This window comes from Mesoplodon densirostris, chromosome 2 (assembly GCF_025265405.1).
Source record: "Mesoplodon densirostris isolate mMesDen1 chromosome 2, mMesDen1 primary haplotype, whole genome shotgun sequence".
Lineage (NCBI taxonomy): Eukaryota > Metazoa > Chordata > Mammalia > Artiodactyla > Ziphiidae > Mesoplodon > Mesoplodon densirostris.
The window spans coordinates 55262249-55280239 of NC_082662.1; the positions used below are offsets into that span (position 1 = coordinate 55262249).

Genomic DNA, 17991 nt, shown 5'->3' on the forward strand with positions numbered 1-17991 from the left:
CCAATGAAAATATTTTCTCTCACAGAGTTCATATTGCTTTGGTGTATGAGTATCGAAAGCAGCAGATTGTTTTCCATGGTCGTAGGTTTTAAATATTTACCTGCTTGTGCTGCATAATTTAGCACACTGGAGTTGGAAAGCAGTTTGTATGGCAGCTGATGCCATGCCAGTGTTAGAGAATATAATTTCCCTGTGTGACTTCTACGTGAAGTTGTAAAAATGGAAAGTATTCTACTGTTTTACTAACCAATTAAAATTTGTTTTTACTGTAAATCCATAGGCTACCAATGTTTGTGGTATACATACAGTTTTATTTTGTATAATTACCATGTAGTTTATTTAAAGAACCAAAGCATTGTTTCTCGCATCCTGTTAATGTATGATATTAAAAATAAAATACATTCATTCTTGTAATCCGAGTCTTTATGAAAGTAACAAAAAAGCATCCAGACAGCTTGTTAAATGCATATTATCTGTCCTAAGAAATCAAAACGGAGTTCTGTATTTTAAAATATGGAACCACTGGCTATCCAATCAGGCAAGAAAACAGTTATTTTGTTTGCTCACTCTAAAAAGTGTTACATCTTGCTATATCCTTTGTGTGATAGGTTACTTGGTGGCCCTACTGCATAACAGAAAATAAATACTTGCAGTTACCTGTTTTTGTGAGAATAATAATAAAAATAAGATAATTCAAACCATTAAACACATAAAAAAATTGAAAACCCTTTTCAAATCTACTTTTAAACTTTTCAACTCTGCATTCTGAAATATTTTCTTTCCCTTGTGGTTTCATAGTCTGCTACTACAGACTGTTAATTTTTCTCTTCTCGTTTTTATTGTAATTTCCTATTCAATTCGGGAGCACATTTGGTAGCCCTTGTTCCAACACAACCTTGCAGTACTGCAAAAACGACGCAGGATTACACTTTGCAATAATTTAGTATTTCTCTCAACACCCCTTATGAATGAGGATAGAAATTTTCATTTCTTTATGAGCCTTTGCAGACTGTCCTGTTTCAATTCTGGGAAATAATCTGAACGTGGAAAATGAACTCACATATTCCTTGATATTTAATACCTTCACAAAAGGGAAGGAGGGAATACTGGTATTTTTACCAAAGTGGGTCTTGGTAGAAAGGTCTACATTAATCTAAAGGATTTAATGAATCCTCTGAAATCGCCTTTGAGGTCTGCAGGTGTCAGGGGCAGAGTGAAGAATAAGGGGGGCAGTGCATGCTGGATCTTGTAGTTCCCGCGCTGGAGGAGAGGGAGTGTTGCATGGCAAGATGGGAGTTGAAGTCCAATTGTTCAGCAGGAAGTCATGGCAGGAATAATGTAGTTTGTCTATCGGAGACACCGCTTATAGCTGGATACTTTCTCTTGGTTCTGCTCTTGCTATATTGGTGACTTACAGTCTCAGGCGGCAAACAGGACAAAAAAAAGGAAAAAAGGATGAAGTAAACGGACCGGGGGCTTGTAGGCCGCTGCTACTGCTGCTGCCAATCAATAGGCGTTAGTGCCCCGGAAGTGGCTGACCTACTGGGTTTGAAGGGGGGTGGGGCGTTTCTCTTACTACGGTGGCCGGGGAGCTCGAGGTGCATGTAGCTGCGGCGCTGAGGTCGGGGTGTCTGCCTGTGTGTCGGCTGCTTTTGTGGCGGCTGCTGGTGGAGCTGGAACATTTCCCGGTTGGTAGCTCCTGCACATTGTTTACATTTCTCCAGTTCTGTTTTCGGTTTTTCGGTGAGGGGTCGACTTGAGGTTCCTCTGACTCCGCTAGCTTCAGAGAAGGTTGGGACTTAGTGTCTCTGGTCCTTCCAAATGACCGGGTTTCTTGCGGGCCCCTGCCCTCAGTGGAGACCCAGTAGCCAACCGTTTAGGCTCTCTGAGGGTTTTGGCGCCTCCCTCATCTCTGTTTCTGGTGTAATTTGTTTTCTGACTCCTTGCCCTTCCTGGGCTCCAGAGCTAACGAACTGTAAGCCTTCCTGTGGGCAGCTGTTCCCCCCTCTCCTAGAGGCTTTTCTTACGTGTTTCAGGCAGGATCTCTCGTCCCCTAAGTTATTGCATCCATTTAACTCCTTCCCTATTTCTCTCCGTTAAAAAAAGAACAGAAAAGAGAAAAAAAAAATCCCCCCAAATCAGATTCTCAAGGTCTCTATCTTCTCATTCTTAACTCCTTTATCCCTTTTTAGGCCTTTGTTACTGCTTCAGACTCTTAACACATTTGCCTGAATATCTTAATGCTTTTCCATTCAGACATTAACGTTTAATCACTTTATTTGTTTCTTACTCATCCTCAACTCTTCGACTTCCATCCACATGTCCGGGCTTTTTAGGTTGGATGTTCAAACACATTCTTATGATGACTGGTGAATACGAGAGACGTCAACGAACAGCCAAGCATGACTCTGCTTATGAAGTTTATACTTAAGATCTATTTGGCTTACATTTTTGTTTTGTATTGATTATTTTCCCACAAGGGGTTCACTGCTACCCTGTGGTTAGAGGAGAATACCTCGTCCTACAGCTCTTCGTATCTGAATTACTTAGATGGGATTTTTTTCCCTTCTCCTACTCGAAACATGTCCCCAGTAGAATTTTTGCAATGATTTTGTGTCAGTTAATAGCAGATAGACACAAGGGAATGCTCTTTCGTCCTTGGTTGTTTATGATTTGTAATTAGATTGTGAGTCATTGAAAGTACACAGAGGGATTAGAAAAGCTTTGAAAGGTAAAGTCTGTGTGTGTACCAATTTACAAGTAAATAAAGTGTCTTCCCTGAACAAGGGAGAGTTTCTAATTAGTCGAATAATCTGATGGTGTATTAAATTAATTCTCAGTTCTTTCACTGTAAAATTTTGGGACGTGTTTAAAGTTAAAAAGTAGCCAACATGAGAACTTTTATAGTTTAGTAAAAAGAGTTTAAAAACCATTTAAGTGATGCTCCTTTTTCTGTAAAATGGAATACAAATATATTGAAAAGTTTATTTGTTGTGATTGTTTATGAGATATTTCTATATATATTTTAATTTATTTTATTTATTTAGTTTTGGTTGCGTTGGGTGTTCGTTTCTGTGTGCCGGCTTTCTCTAGTTGCGGTGAGCGGGGGCTACTCTTCGTTGCGGTGCGCAGGCTTCTCATTGTGGTGGCTTCTTGTTGCAGAGCATGGGCTCTAGGCACGCGGGCTTCAGTAGTTGTGGCTCGCGGGCTCTAGAGCACAGGCTCAGTAGTTGTGGCGCATGGGCTTATTTGCTCTGCGGCATGTGGGATCTTCCCGGACCAGGGCTCGAACCCGTGTCCCCTGCATTGGCAGGCGGATTCTTAACCACTGCGCTGCCAGGGAAGCCCCTTCTACATAATTTGATAGATCTGGTAAAATAGCATTGTTTACTATTCAGTAATGTTTTGTAGCCAGAAATTTTTGTACTTCTTGTCTTTCTGGGGACCATGTAACTTAAATAACTTTGCAGCTAGCTTTCTTCTATTCTGAGTATTTTACTATTCTAATAGCAAAATTATTGTTCTTCTTTAGGAGTCAAATATAATCTCTATGTCAATAAAATATAAATATTAATACATGTACCCAGTCTAAATTAGGTTATTCCTAATTAGTCAGAAATGGTTTTAGCCATGTTTAAGAGTGGGGCTAAATGTATAATATTTCAGAATTAATTCACTCATGAAATTCTTTATTGGATAAATGATATGAGGCTAAACATTACTCAAATTTTTTATATTTTTCCTGAGATTTTATTCATTTAGTAGGCATTTATTAAATCCTTTTTACTATTTAACTTTTGTCACAATATCATCAAAACATTTATTGAGAACATCCTCTTGTCCTCAGCTCTGTACCAGATGCTTTAAAGCAAGGGTCCCCAACCCCCGAGCCACGGACTGGTACTGGTCTTCGGCCTGTTAGGAACGGGGCTGCCCAGCAGGAGGTGAGTGCTGGGCGAGCGAAGCTTCATCTGCCACTTCTCATCACTTACATTACCACCTGAACCATATTCCCCTCCTCACGAAACTGGTTCCTGGTGCCAAAAAGTTTGGGGACCGCTGCTTTAAAGCATTATTGCATTAAATCATTATACCAACTCATTGAGCTACTGAGTATTATTTACATTTAGCAGATGAAGAAACTGAAGCTCAAAGAATTCAAGTAATTTAGTCCAGTTCCTTTTGACTCTTCCCACTTACTACAGTTGCAAAGATTTGTTCACTACTCTGGAATATATAAAGAGCATTAATTCAATAAATACTTGCTAAGCAGCTATTACATACCAGATAGTCTTCTAGGTGCTGGGAATATAACAGTGAACAAGAGACAAAAGTCCCTGCTCTTAGGGAGCTTACACTCTATCAGAATGTTTGACATGTAAACCTTGCCTTCAAGAAACAAAATATAGCCAGTATGCGTTTGGTTTTATGTGTTTTAAAATGTTAAGGTTGAAAAGAGAGATTATTAACCAGGGACTATTTCATGAAGAAGATGAGATTTGATCTAGAACTAAAATAGTATAAATTTGGTAGGTAGAAATTGGGAGGAAAGTAATTCCAGTTTGAGGCATAAAATGAGCAAAATTCTAAATTGTAGGAGAGAGAGATTAGTGGGAGGGACAGTTAACTGGATTGCTTTGTATCTTCATTTCTTTGCATATAGGTGGGCAGTGTCGGCTGAATTTGAAACAAATGTTTAAATGAATGAAGCTGTGGCAAGAGCTCAGATACCAGGCGATGAGGAATTAGACAGATCTAGTGTTATTATTGTGGGATTTAAAGAAAAGAATTAATTGGATAACTGTTGGTGAAAGAACCAGTAAGCAGTTAATTATTGAATGTTGGGAGTGGCGTGGTGGCCAAAGGAGAAGGGAGGCTAGCCTACCATGTTTGAACTGAGTGGGTCAGTTGTATTGTAGATTTACCTGTGATGAGGGTTTTTTGTTTGTTTGTTTATTTTATTCCAAGATGCACCATTATTTTATGAACTGCCGTGAAAGAAAAAAAATATTGCCCATTAAACATAAAAAGATTGTCAACTGTAAGGTGTATTCAGTTTCAGAGTTTAAAATGTAAAAATGTGTGATCTAGAAATGATGAAATAAGGTACTCCTTATGATGGTTCGTGAGCCTTGTAACTACTTAATTTTTTTGGACTGTTTATAAATGTTTGTAATCTTTGACATGCATTCAATCATTTAGCGTTTATTTATTTACTAGGCATGCTTCTAGGCCACAGTGATATAGTGATGAGTAAATGCAGTCTCTACCTCATAGAACTTATGAGGGGAGGCAGACATAAATCAAATATTCCATCAAAGAAATGTAAAGTTGCAACTATTGTAAGTTCTATGAAAAAGGACTTGATGTTATACAGAAGAAAAACTGTTCACAGAGGAGATAAGAGTGTGGATGAGGAGAGGCCAGATGAGAGATGGTGATATCTTAGACAAGGTGGTGGTGAAGACAGGTAAAAGTGGATGGGTTTTAGAGATGTTTAGGAGGTAGAACTGGGTGATGAATTGGATATGAGGAATGAGGGAGAGAAAGGTGCCATCAGCCACCACTAGCATTTTGGCTTATGTAACTGGATGGATTGTGGTACAGTTCATTGAGGTAGAGAACATTGTAAGATGACTGGGTTTGGGGGGACATGCTTTGTTTGTTAATATTTTTTCACCGTGGCATCAGTGTTCAAGGTTTATGTCTTAATTATTCTTTTTTTCCTTTTATGTCATTGTTTAAGTTAAGTATGTTTGAGGAATGCTGTACCTGAAATAAGTTTTTTCAGTATTTTTTCCCTTGAGTGGGCAGGGATAAGGGTCTAGATGAAGGCTTTTGGAAATATGTTGGTATTTGTTTTGAATTTATATGTAACATATTCAACCATATATATGAATAGGTAACTGAGTAATACAGCTCTATATCATTTTTATTTGCACTTGGGATTTGGCAGTAAATTGGGCATCTGGTTAAATTCTAACTTCATTCAGTTGGTGTATGTGTAGATATAAATGTGTATTAGGGAAAAAAGACATGCTTATGATTTTCTTTGAAATAACTCCATTGTGTAGTTTTTGGTAGATATTGAATTAATACAGTCAGTTATTATTTAAATTTTACATTTCAAAGTAAAGCAGTAGAGGGTACAGAGCAAAAGGCTTGGGCTTGGAGTCAAATTGCCTGGATTCAAGGTGTGTTTTGCTATTTAGTAGCAGTATGGTCTTGCAAAAGTTATTTAGCCTTTGTTATTTTTTAAATCTATAAAATGAGGATAATAATAGTACCTGCCTTATAGAGTTGTTGTGAGGATTAAATGAGATGGTACGTGTTCATAGGTTTACAAAATTCCTGGTACAGAGTTTGTTTATTATTATTGTTATCATTATTATTATTATAGTGATGTGGTGTCTGGGATCATCTGTACTTCTGTAACAACATTTTAAGTTAGAGTTCCTTTTAACTAATAGATCTTGATTGGGGAAAAAATCGTTTGGCAGTCATATTTGGATTTGGAGAAAATATTATACAAGACAGCTTTTGTTTATTCACAATTGTCCTAGGTGAGTCAGCACATGTCATCTTTCACAGAATTCTCATCAGAGATTATGGTTAGTCTACAGCTATAATTGGAAGTTAATGATGGATTGGCTTATAATTACTTATTATTTGTTAGAATTATTACTTTTATTTTTAGTCCAACCTGTCTGAACTTTGTACTGGCTTTTAGGTCTTATGGATAGGGTGAAGAAGTAGTTAAACGTTATAAAGTCTGATCAGCTGCTCTAAAGTCGATTTAATTTCCATCCTACTTTTTTCCCCAACTTTTTTTCTTTTGAAAGTTTCAAACCTATACAAAAAAGTTTAAAGAGTAGTACAACAAATACCTGTATATCCTTTACCTAGACTCACTAGTTGTTAACATTATGCTTCTTTTGCTTTTTTGCTTTTTCTCTAACACACACACACACACAGACACACACACAAATGCACACATTTTTTTTTCCTTGCTGAAGCATTTGAAAGTAAGGGGAGACATCATGGTACTTTATTCTAAATACTTCATCATGCATCGCCTAAGAACTAGGACATCCTCCTACATAAACATAATGCCATTAGCATACCCAAATAATTTAATTTTGATATGATAATATTATCTAATGTATAGGCCATATGAAAAAATTCAGATATACGCAGATGTTCCAGTAATGTCTCTTGTAGCTTTTTAGGAAAAAAACACTGAATTGAGCAAGAGATTTCATTGAATTGTATTTGGTTGTCATGTCTCTCTGTTTTCTTTTATCTAGAACAATCCTCACCTTTTCTTTTTCCTCCTATCTTCCTTCCTTTTTTTTTTTTTTTGGTGTTTCAAGACATTGACATTTTTGAAAAGTTTAGGCCAGTTGTTTTGTAGAATGCCTCACAAAATGAATTTGATTGTTTCATCACAGTTTCAGGCTAAATAGTTTTTTTTCAAGACTGTTACATGGTAGTTATTGTAAACTTTCCATTTGATCACATCAAGAGTAATGTAATGATAATTTGTCCATTTATTGGTGATGTTAAGGTTGATCACTTAGGTTAACCAGACTCCTACATTTTAAAGGTGTCTTTTCCCTTTTATACTTAACTATTAATCTGTGGAGGTGATACTTTATCATTAGATTTTCTGTTTTCCAACCATTTTTTTTCTATACGGTGGTTTTAGTAGCCATTGATGAACCTTGCCTGAATCAATCATTGCATTGGTTGTTGCCAAATAATGGTTTTCCAGTTCTCTCAATCCTTCTACATATGTTTGCTGGCTATTTTCTTTAAAGAAGAGATATTCCTCCTCTCTCTTTTTATTTTATTTTAAAGGAAGATACAAAAAAATATATTTATTTATTTATTTGGCTGCATTGGGTCTTAGTTGCAGTGCGTGGGCTCTTTGTTGAGACATGTGCGCTTCTCTCTAGTTGTGGCGCGTGGGCTCCAGAGCGCACGGGCTTAGCTGCCCGGCGGCCTGTGGGATCTTAGTTCCCTGACCAGGGATTGAACCCTCGTCCCCTGCACTGGAAGGCAGATTCTTAACCACTGGAACACCAAGGAAGTCCCTCTCCTTTTATTTTAGTACCTCTATGTACCCAAGGATTCCTTTAAAAAAAATGTATCCAATGTGATGATCTGTTACCATTATTCTTTTTTTTTTTTTTTTTTTTTTTTCGGTACGCGGGCCTCTTACTGTTGTGGCCTCTCCCGTTGCGGAGCACAGGCTCCGGACATGCAGGCTCAGCGGCCATGGCTCACGGGCCCAGCTGCTCCGCGGCACGTGGGATCTCCCCAGACCGGGGCTCGAACCCCTGTCCCCTGCATCTGCAGGCGGACTCTCAACCACTGCGCCACCAGGGAAGCCCCCATTATTCTTTTTGATGACTGAATTATCTCAGATTTGTTTAGTCCCTTCAAACTAGTTCCTGTGGCCTTTGCATATGTTCACATTGGTATTTGGGCACCTTCTTACTTCTTTGTACAATAAGGTGTTCCAGGCTCACCTTGTATATTCTACTTGGAATCAACTATTTTACAGTGGAGCCCTCGTTCATTTTAGTGGAAAATGGTACTTAGAAACCAAAATTTGGGCATTGAATATACTCACTACTACTACTGTTGTTGCTTCTAAGCCCTTTAAATGGTTACACACATACACACACATTTTTTAAAAGAAATCATGAATTTATAGGATACCTTCAATTCAAGTTCAGAACCACAGAGTTCAATTTTACCTTTCCTCAGTTCATATTTGTATCTCCCTTTTCCTACAGGGAGAATTCTGATTCTCAACCATATTAATATATTTACTCATTTAATCTGCCCTACACACACATATGATAGTTTTGGAATTGCTATATACTGATACTCCCTCCTGCAACAGATTTACCAAGTAAAGATTTCTTTGCCACTTTATGTCCTTATAATATATCCCACTAAAGATATATAGTCAAAGAAAGCAGGTGTTCAAAGGTATTTGAATTATTTCTTCTGTGATTATGTTATCAATTTAAAATATAGTTAAGTTCCTACTAAACTACTTTTTAATAGACTTTCTGTAAAATCAGTTATCTGTAAAACTACTAAAGTAGACATAATAATTTAAAACTTTATCATAATATATAGTAATAGGGAGCTCTAGGATAGTTATATCAGATAGAGAATATGCAGTTTTTATCTTTATAAGGCTTTAAATTTGTAGCTCTTTTTTCAAATTGATATAATTTTTTATTATTTAAAATTAGAAATGATGAGATAAATGACATCAAGCAATTCCATTTGTAAGCCAAAACAATTATGTTTGTGAACATTTTAAACAGTGCTCTTCTTTTGACTGATGATACAATTCAAGCATTAATCTTTAACAATAGACATAATTGTTTAGGGTACTTTAGCTCATTCCTAAAAAATATGGCTAGTGTTTTCCTGTTTTGACACCCAGAATAGAAAGATTTATGTTATTTGTATGTCCTTGTCCTTTGTATTTGAAGAATGCCAGTTATGACTGTGATACCCTGTGATTTTTTTTCATGTGTGAATGTTCTCTTTGGAAATGGAAAAATATTTCTCTTAATTATTATAGCATTTTTTATTTTTGTTGTGAGACATAACCACATTCAATATTGAGGTCTGGTTAGTTATAAACATATTGCTTATTAGAATGCAAGGTTAATGGGGACAGGAACCGGGTTTCATGGCTTATTATATTTCCCATAGTGCCTTATAGAAGTAAGTACTCCAATACTTGATGAATGAATAAATGTGATACTTTGTGTTTAAATGACATATAATACTAGTCTCAATAATATGGATGCACCTTTTTCTTGACAAAAGTATCTAATGGAATGGGACTTGGAAAAGGTCTTATTGGTATTTACTTGTTATAAATCTTAAAGTCACTGTGTCTCACACTGAATTCCTCATCTTCCCTGAGCCTTTTCCTCTTGGGTTCCCTTTTTCTGTTAAAGGTATCATTATCCTCTGAGACATCAGACCTGAAATTTCAGTCACTTTATTCTGTCTCCTGTATGTGGGCATATGAGCATTCATATATTTATATGATGTTGCTATCGTCTCAGCTTGTTGCTTATATCTCCTTATTCCTTACTCCCTTACCAGCACTCTGATTGAGGCACTCATTACCACTCATAACAATCTTCTGACTAATTGAAGGAATTAAGAATATTTAATGTGGAAAAGAGATGATGGGATGGGGTGAAGAGCAGGAAATATGTCTTTGAATATCTGATGGACTATCAAATGGAAGAGGGATTGATTTCAGAGAGCACAGCCAGGACCAGCTACTAGAAATTAGAAGGACATAGACTTTTGGTTCCATATGTCTTTCAAGCACGTGTAGGTGTCTAAAATTAGCTGATAACATGCAGTTGTATGGATACTCTAGAGCAGTTATGTTAGTAGAAAAAAAATAGTTTAAGTATTATCAGGCTTTTAAACTTGTAGCTGTATATTCAGCTCAATACAAAGCTCATTATATACTGAGCTCCCTGTTTTAGGAGTGTTCACTCAGAGGCTGGGTAAATGCACTTGGCTAAGATGTTGTAAAGGAAATCTTGCTGCTATATGGGTGGATGAACTGATTAGCGATTAGAGAGCCTGAACCAGAGAGCAGATCATATTCCTAGGGATAGGAGTGATTTTTTGTTTTTGTTTTTTGCTTTTTAAACTTAACACATTTTCTTTCACTGCTCCTCCCCATCCAAGCAGTGCAAGTTAGGAGAGATTACTGGTAGATTGGAGTGTATTGTGTAGGAAGATGGTCAAGAACTATTAATAGTACTACTTAATAGTTACTAGATGCTTTTAAGTTCCCTTTTTATCCTAAGATTCTGACATCCTTCAGTTCTTAGAGAGGTTAAGTTTATATTATTGATTAAATGATTTAACTCACTATGTTATTTCTTATATGTAGACTGTGTACTTAATAGCTTGCAAAGTTGCACTTTAAAGTATGGAGGCTGCAAACATTCATATTTATCTTGGCCTCATCAGAGGTTACTAAAGTACTGACAGAGTTCTAGAGTATCCATACAACTACATGATTAAAATTTATTTATCAAACTATAGTCAATATTATGTTCTTCTTAGAGGTAAGATCAAGACAGCCCAGATAACATTAATAGTTCCTATTGTACCCTTGAACCATTTAGGTTGGTTATGGTGATGACTTTACAGTCTATGAACATGTAATACTCAGTGCTGCATATGTGGAGATGTTTGCCTGTAGGAACTTGATACAAGTCATATGTCAGGATAAGTGTCTATTCAGTACTTAGGTTTTTCCATATAAGTTTCATTTTAGATTTAAGAGAACACCACCTAAGTAGTACCTTTTATTTATGTCATCATTATGAAGTAGCTCTGCATTGATTTAGTGTCTTTAACTGGAGGATGCAATCCTAAAGAGTTCTAAGAATGTTTACAAGATGTATCCTTTAGGCAAAACTACCAAGCCAGTTTCTGGATGTGCGTGTCTCACCCTTATTATGTTGCTTGTCCCTTTTTTCAATCTTTTTGTCTTTATCTCTTACTGCCATCTACGTTGCCTAACTGTTAGCTCTGAAAGAGGGCAATCCAAGTAAATATTTCTAGTGCTCTCCCTATCTTCATATTTGCTACTTAAAAAAAGCGTGCTGGGTTTACAAACTGAACATTTTTAGACAAGTTCAGGGCACGAAGATAGAAGACTGGCAAGTATAGGAAAAGCAAAGGAATAGAAATGGATACAATAGTTGACGTTTCTGTAAACAAAAAACTGAGATGGAGAAAAGAAATAAGAGAGCAGAAATGACAGACCAACATATTGAGAGACATTCAAGGTCAGACAAGAGATTGATATTTGTTACTAAAAATGCAAGCAGGTAGAAAAGGTTACAGTAGATGAAAAACTTCCTCACAGTTCAATTTATTTGATGGCGTAGCTAAAAGCACATCAAATATTCGAAATCAATATCTATATTTCTTTTGCTGCAGAATACCATTTGGGGAAGATGCCCAACGATACACAAATCCTGGAATTCTGCAGTGTTTTTACTGGTTGTGCTGCGTGACTGAGATATATTCTGTAGAATCAGTCCCCTAAAGTTCTGTCAGGAGTTTTTACTGGCTTTAAATCCTCAGTGGATAAAATATTCTATTTATTGCCATATGGGGGAGGCTGATTATCCTTATCTACTCTTCAAGGACATCGATTTGAGTACCTTTTACATTTATCAATTTATAATTTATCTACTATCTTAATGTGTGGTTGTGGTTAGAAAAGTGACTCTCTAAAAATGACATTTGGGTCTCAACCAATGATTTTCATATCAAATGTTGTAGTTCTGTCTTCCAAAACAGCTCTGTTTAGTCTTCACTCTGCACTTAAAATCATTAACAATAAAGTTGAGGAATGAACCTCATCTAGTGGCTTTATCTATGTTTACTGAGGTAAAGAGTTTTCTCCTCTTTAATGCTATTATTTTTAAATTAAAAATGGAATCGTCAGAATGTAAACAGCAAACAGAAATATGGAAATGGTGGATGATAAAATTTGTTGTAGTATGCGTTAGTGAAGAAGGTCTACTTGAAAAAGTGTTACCAATTTCTCTAAAGTTTTCAGAAATAAACCATAAATCCCTTCTAAAAAGTATTTGGAAATTGTGGAGAATGTTATTTGGGTGGTTTTTTAGACTGAGGCTCTGACAACACTACATAAAATAACCAAGAGTTTTGGTGTATCTTTTTTTTTTTTTCCTGGAGCAGTCAAACCATGTATTTTAGGTATCACAGGAGATTGAAATATACTGGATAATGGGTAAATCATCTCTCCACTTTATAATTGATAGACTAGTGAATTTTAATTCATTTTTAATTTTTTTTTAAATCAGGAAAGCTTTTGGAAAGGGAATTTGTAGGTGAGGATAGTTTAGAATTGTGGTTTCTTCATTTGTATGTTTTTTTTTTTATAGTTAAACTAAAAGTACTGTTTGTCTTGCCTTTCCCTGACTTTTCTCACACAAACAAAAAGGAAAAATTTTTTTCTTCATTGATTTTTTAAATTATTATATACATTTTCTTCGAGCTTTATTGAGATATAATTGACACACAGCACTGTATAAGTTTAAGATGTACAGCATAATGATTTGACTTACATACATCATGAAATAAATGATTATCACAATAAGTTGAGCGATCATCTGTCATCTCATATAGATACAAAATTAAAGAAATAGAAAAAAAATTTTTTTTCTTGTGAAGAGAGCTCAGGAGTCACTCTCTTAAGTTTCATATATAACATACAGCAGTGCTAATTATATTTATCATGTTAATTACATCTCTAGTACTTATTTATCTTACAACTGGAAGTTTGTAACTTTTTTTTTTTTAAATAACTGGAAGTTTGTACCTTTTGACTACCTTCATCCAACTCCCCCTCTGCCAACCAGAAATCTGATGTCTTTTTCTATGAGTTTGTTTGTTTTTGAAGTATAATTGACCTAAACACTGTTAGTTCCTATTAACATAGTGATTTGGTATTTTTATACATTTTAAAATGATCACCACAATTAGTCTAGTTACAGTATGTCACCATCCAAAGATATTATGTAATTATTAACTATATTCCCTATTCATACCTGAGACTTATCTAAAGAAAATATTTTAGTAGACTGAATGGATGCAAGTATTAATTTATGCTTTTTCCTCTTTCCAGATCTCACCACATTTATTTTTAGGAGAAAAAAAAATTATGAGTTAATAAGGGGTAGCCTCCGAGTCATTTTACTCAGCTAAAGCTGTTCTGGGGAATTACATTGAGGAAGTTAAGTTTTGTAAATGACTAAATAGCTGAATCTGATGTCTTTGAGAAACACAAGAATAATGTTGTTTATCTTAAAAAGGAAAAAAGCACTTTGTCTCAGCATTTTTATCTTTGTCATAGGCTGTTTAGGAACTTTGTAATAGAATGTCTTCTCTGTAGATTTCTTAGTTGAGCAGTTTAAGTTGTTTTTGTTAGAATTTAACATAACCTGGACACATTTGTAATTTCCTGTGTTAAGCTTTTCATTTGAGTGATTTATTTTTGAATAATTCTGTTATTTTTTTAAAAGAGGCTCAATGTAAACAATTTAATAAAGAGAAGTACAAACAAGAAAGTAGAAATGACATTGCATAATGTCAGCATAGAGTCTCAACATAAATTATACCTTGTTAAATAAAGCTTCTCCTAATGTTAAAAAAAATGATATTGCATCTCTTAGAGATTTCCACTTTTAACATTATGGGCTTCTTTTTTTTAGAATATTTATTGGAGTATAATTTTTTTATATTGCTGTGTTAGTTTCTGCTGTATAACCAAGTGAATCAGCTATACGTATACTTATATCCCCATATACCCTCTCTCTTGTGCCTCCCTCCCAGCCTCCCTATCCCACCCCTCTAGGTGAACACAAAGCACCGAGCTGATCTCCCTGTGCTATGCAGCTGCTTCCCACTAGCTATCTATTTTATATTTGGTAGTGTATATATGTCAATGCTACTCTCTCACTTCGTCCCAGTTTACCCTTCCCCCTCCCCGTGTCCTCAAGTCCATTCTCTATGTCTGCGTCTTTATTCCTGTCCTGCCCCTAGGTTCTTTAGAACCATTTTTTTTAAGATTCCATATATATGCGTTAGCATACGGTATTTGTTTGTTTCTTTCTGACTTACTTCACTCTGTATGACAGACTTTAGGTCCATCCACCTCACTACAAATAACTCAATTTCGTTTCCTTTTATGGCTGAGTAATATTCCATTGTATATATGTGCCACATCTTCTTTATCCATTCATCTGTTAATGGACACTTAGGTTGCTTCCATGTCCTGGTTATTGTAAATAGTACTGCAGTGAACATTGTGGTACATGACCCTTTTTGAGTTATGGTTTTCTCAGGGTATATGCCCAGTAGTGGGATTGCTGGGTTATGTGATAGTTCTATTTTTAGTTTTTTAGGGAACCTCCATACTGTTCTCCATGGTGGCTGTATCAATTTACATTCCCACCAACAGTGCAAGAGGGTTCCCTTTTCTCCACACCTCTCCAGCATTTATTGTTTGTAGATTTTTTTATGATGGCCATTCTGACTGGTGTGAGGTGATACCTCATTGTGGTTTTGATTTGCATTTCTCTAATGATTAGTGATGTTGAGCATTCTTTCATGTGTTTGTTGGCAATCTGTATATCTTCTTTGGAGAAATGTCTATTTAGGTCTTCTGCCCATTTTTGGATTGGGTTGTTTGTTTTTTTGATATTGAGCTGCATGAGCTGCTTGTATATTTTGGATATTAGTCCTTTGTCCATTGCTTCGTTTGCAAATATTTTCTCCCATTCTGAGGGTTGTCTTTTTGTCTTGTTTATGGTGTCCTTTGCTGTGCAAAAGCTTCTAAGTTTCATTAGGTCCCATTTGTTTATTTTTGTTTTTTTTGTCCTATAGATTTTGGATTGTCGTGTTTTTGTTTCCATTTGTCTCCAGGTATTTTTTGATTTTTTCAGTGACCTCAAAGTCATGCTAGTAAACATTGGTTGTTTACTAGCATATTGCTTAGCTTCCATGTGTTTGTGCTTTTTTGCAGTATTTTTCTTGTAGTTGATTTCTAGTCTCATAGCATTCTGGTCAGAAAGGATTCATGATATAATTTGGATTTTATTAAATTTACTGAGACTTGTTTTGTGGCCTAGCATTTGATCTATCCTGGAGAAAGTTCCATGTGCTTTTGTAAAGAATGTGTATTTGGCTGTTTTTGAATGGTATGTTCTCTATGTATCTCTGAAATGCATTTGATCTAATGTGTCATTTAAACCCCTTTTTCCAAATTGATTTTCTGTCTGGATGATTTTCAGAGTTCATGTAAGTAGGGTGTTAAAGTTCCCTACTATTGATGTTATTGTGTTACTTTCAGTTTCTTCATGTCTGTTAATATTTGCTTTATGTATTTAGGTGCTCATATGTTGTGTGCTTATATATTTACAACAGTTATATCTACTTCTTGGACTGATTCCTTGATCATTATGCAAGCTCCTTCTTTGTCTCTTGTAGTCTTTGTTAAAGTCTATTTTGTTTGATATAAGTGTTGCTATCCTGGCTTCCACGTCCATTTGCATAGAATACCTTTTTCCATCCCCTCATTTTCAGTCTGTGTCTTTAGATCTGAAGTGAGTTTCATGTAGGCTGCGTATGTATGGGTCTTGTTTTTGTATCCATTCAGCCACTCTCTGCCCTTGTTTGGAGTATTTAGTCCATTTACATTTAAAGTAATTATTGATAGCTATGTAATTTTTGCCATTGTGTTAACTGTTTTGGGTTGTTTGTGTAGTTCTTTTTGTTCCTTTCTTCTTCTTTTGCTCTTTTCCCTTGTAATTTGATGACTAGCTTTAGTGTTGTATTTGGATATATTTTTTTCTGTGTATCTATTGTAGTTTTTTGCTTGGTTATTACCATGAGGTTTATATATAGCAATCTCTATATATTTATATGATTGTTTTAAGTTGCTGATTTCTTAAGTTCAAACACATTTTAACAACCCTGAATTTTTTCTCCCCCCACCACATTTACTGTTTTTGACATCATATTTTACATCTTTTTGTTTTGTATATCCCTAACTAGTTATTGTGGATGTAGGTGGTTTTACTACTTTTGTCTTTTAACCTTCCTACTAACTTTGTACTTGGTTGGTTTACTACCTTTATTGTATATTTGGCTTTACCAATGAGACTTTCCTTTTGTAATTTTTATGTTTCTAGTTGTGGCCTTTCTTTTTCATTTAGAGAAGTCCCTTTAACAATTCCTGTAAAGCTGGTTTGGTTGAGCTGAGCTCTTTTGGCTTTTGCTTGTCTGTGAATCTTGATCTCTCCATCAAATCTGAGTGAAAGCCTTGCTGGGTAGAGTCTTCTTGGTTGTGGGTTTTTCCCTTTCATTACTTTAAATGTATTATGCTACTCCCTTTTGGCCTGCTGAGTTTCTGCTGAGAAGTCAGCTGATAGCCTAATGGGAGTTCCTTTGTAGCTTGTTGCTTCTTCCTTGGCTGTTTTTAATGTTCTCTTTATCTTTAATTTTTGCCAATTTAGTTACTATGTGTCTTGTTGTAGTCTTTTTTGGGTTGGTCTCATTTGGGACTCTCTCTGCTTCCTGGACCTGGACGTCTGTGTCTGTTTCATTTCCCAATTTAGGCAAGTTTTCAACTGTTATGCCTTTCATACATTCTCTGCTTTTTATCTCTCTCTTCTTCTTCTGGGACTCCTGTAATGTGAATGTGAGTCATTGTGCAGAGGTCTCTTAAACTGTCCTTGTTTCTTTTTCCATTCAGGTTTAGTGATTTTCACTACTTTGTCTTCCAGTTCACTGATCTATTGCTTATATCATGCAGTCTTCTGTTGATTTCTTCTGTTGTATTTTTTATTTTAGTTACTGTATTTACCTCTGTTCGTTCTTCTTTGTATTTTCTTTTTTTTTATTTGCATTATTTTATTTATTTATTTATTTTTTACATCTTTATTGGAGTATAATTGCTTTACAATGGTGTGTTAGTTTCTGCTTTATAACAAAGTGAATCAGTTATACATATACATATGTTCCCATATCTCTTCCCTCTTGCGTCTCCCTCCCTCCCACCCTCACTATCCCACCCCTCTAGGTGGTCACAAAGCACCGAGCTGACCTCCCTGTGCTGTGCGGCTGCTTCCCACTAGCTATCTATTTTACATTTGGTAGTGTATATATGTCCATTTCTTTGTATTTTCTAACTCTTTGTTACAAACTTCTAAGTTCTCTCTCTGTTCATCCAATCTTCTTCTGAGTTCTTTGAATATCTTTATGATCATTACCTTGACCACTTTATTGGTTAGATTGCTTATCTCTGCTTCCTTTAGTTCTTCTAAATTTTATCTTGTTACTTTATTTGCAAAATATTTCTCTGTTTTCTCA

At 35.6% G+C, this 17991-nt stretch overlaps 1 protein-coding gene across 1 annotated transcript in view; it reads left to right on the plus strand.

Moving 5' to 3' along the window:
* Positions 1 to 1585: 1585 nt before the first annotated feature.
* ATG4C (autophagy related 4C cysteine peptidase) overlaps positions 1586 to 17991 on the plus strand; it is an 87437-nt gene continuing 71031 nt past the window's right edge. The window contains exon 1 of the mRNA XM_060089898.1: positions 1586 to 1688. The gene's annotated coding sequence lies outside the window, so the exon portion shown is untranslated. The remainder of the gene's footprint in view (positions 1689 to 17991) is intronic.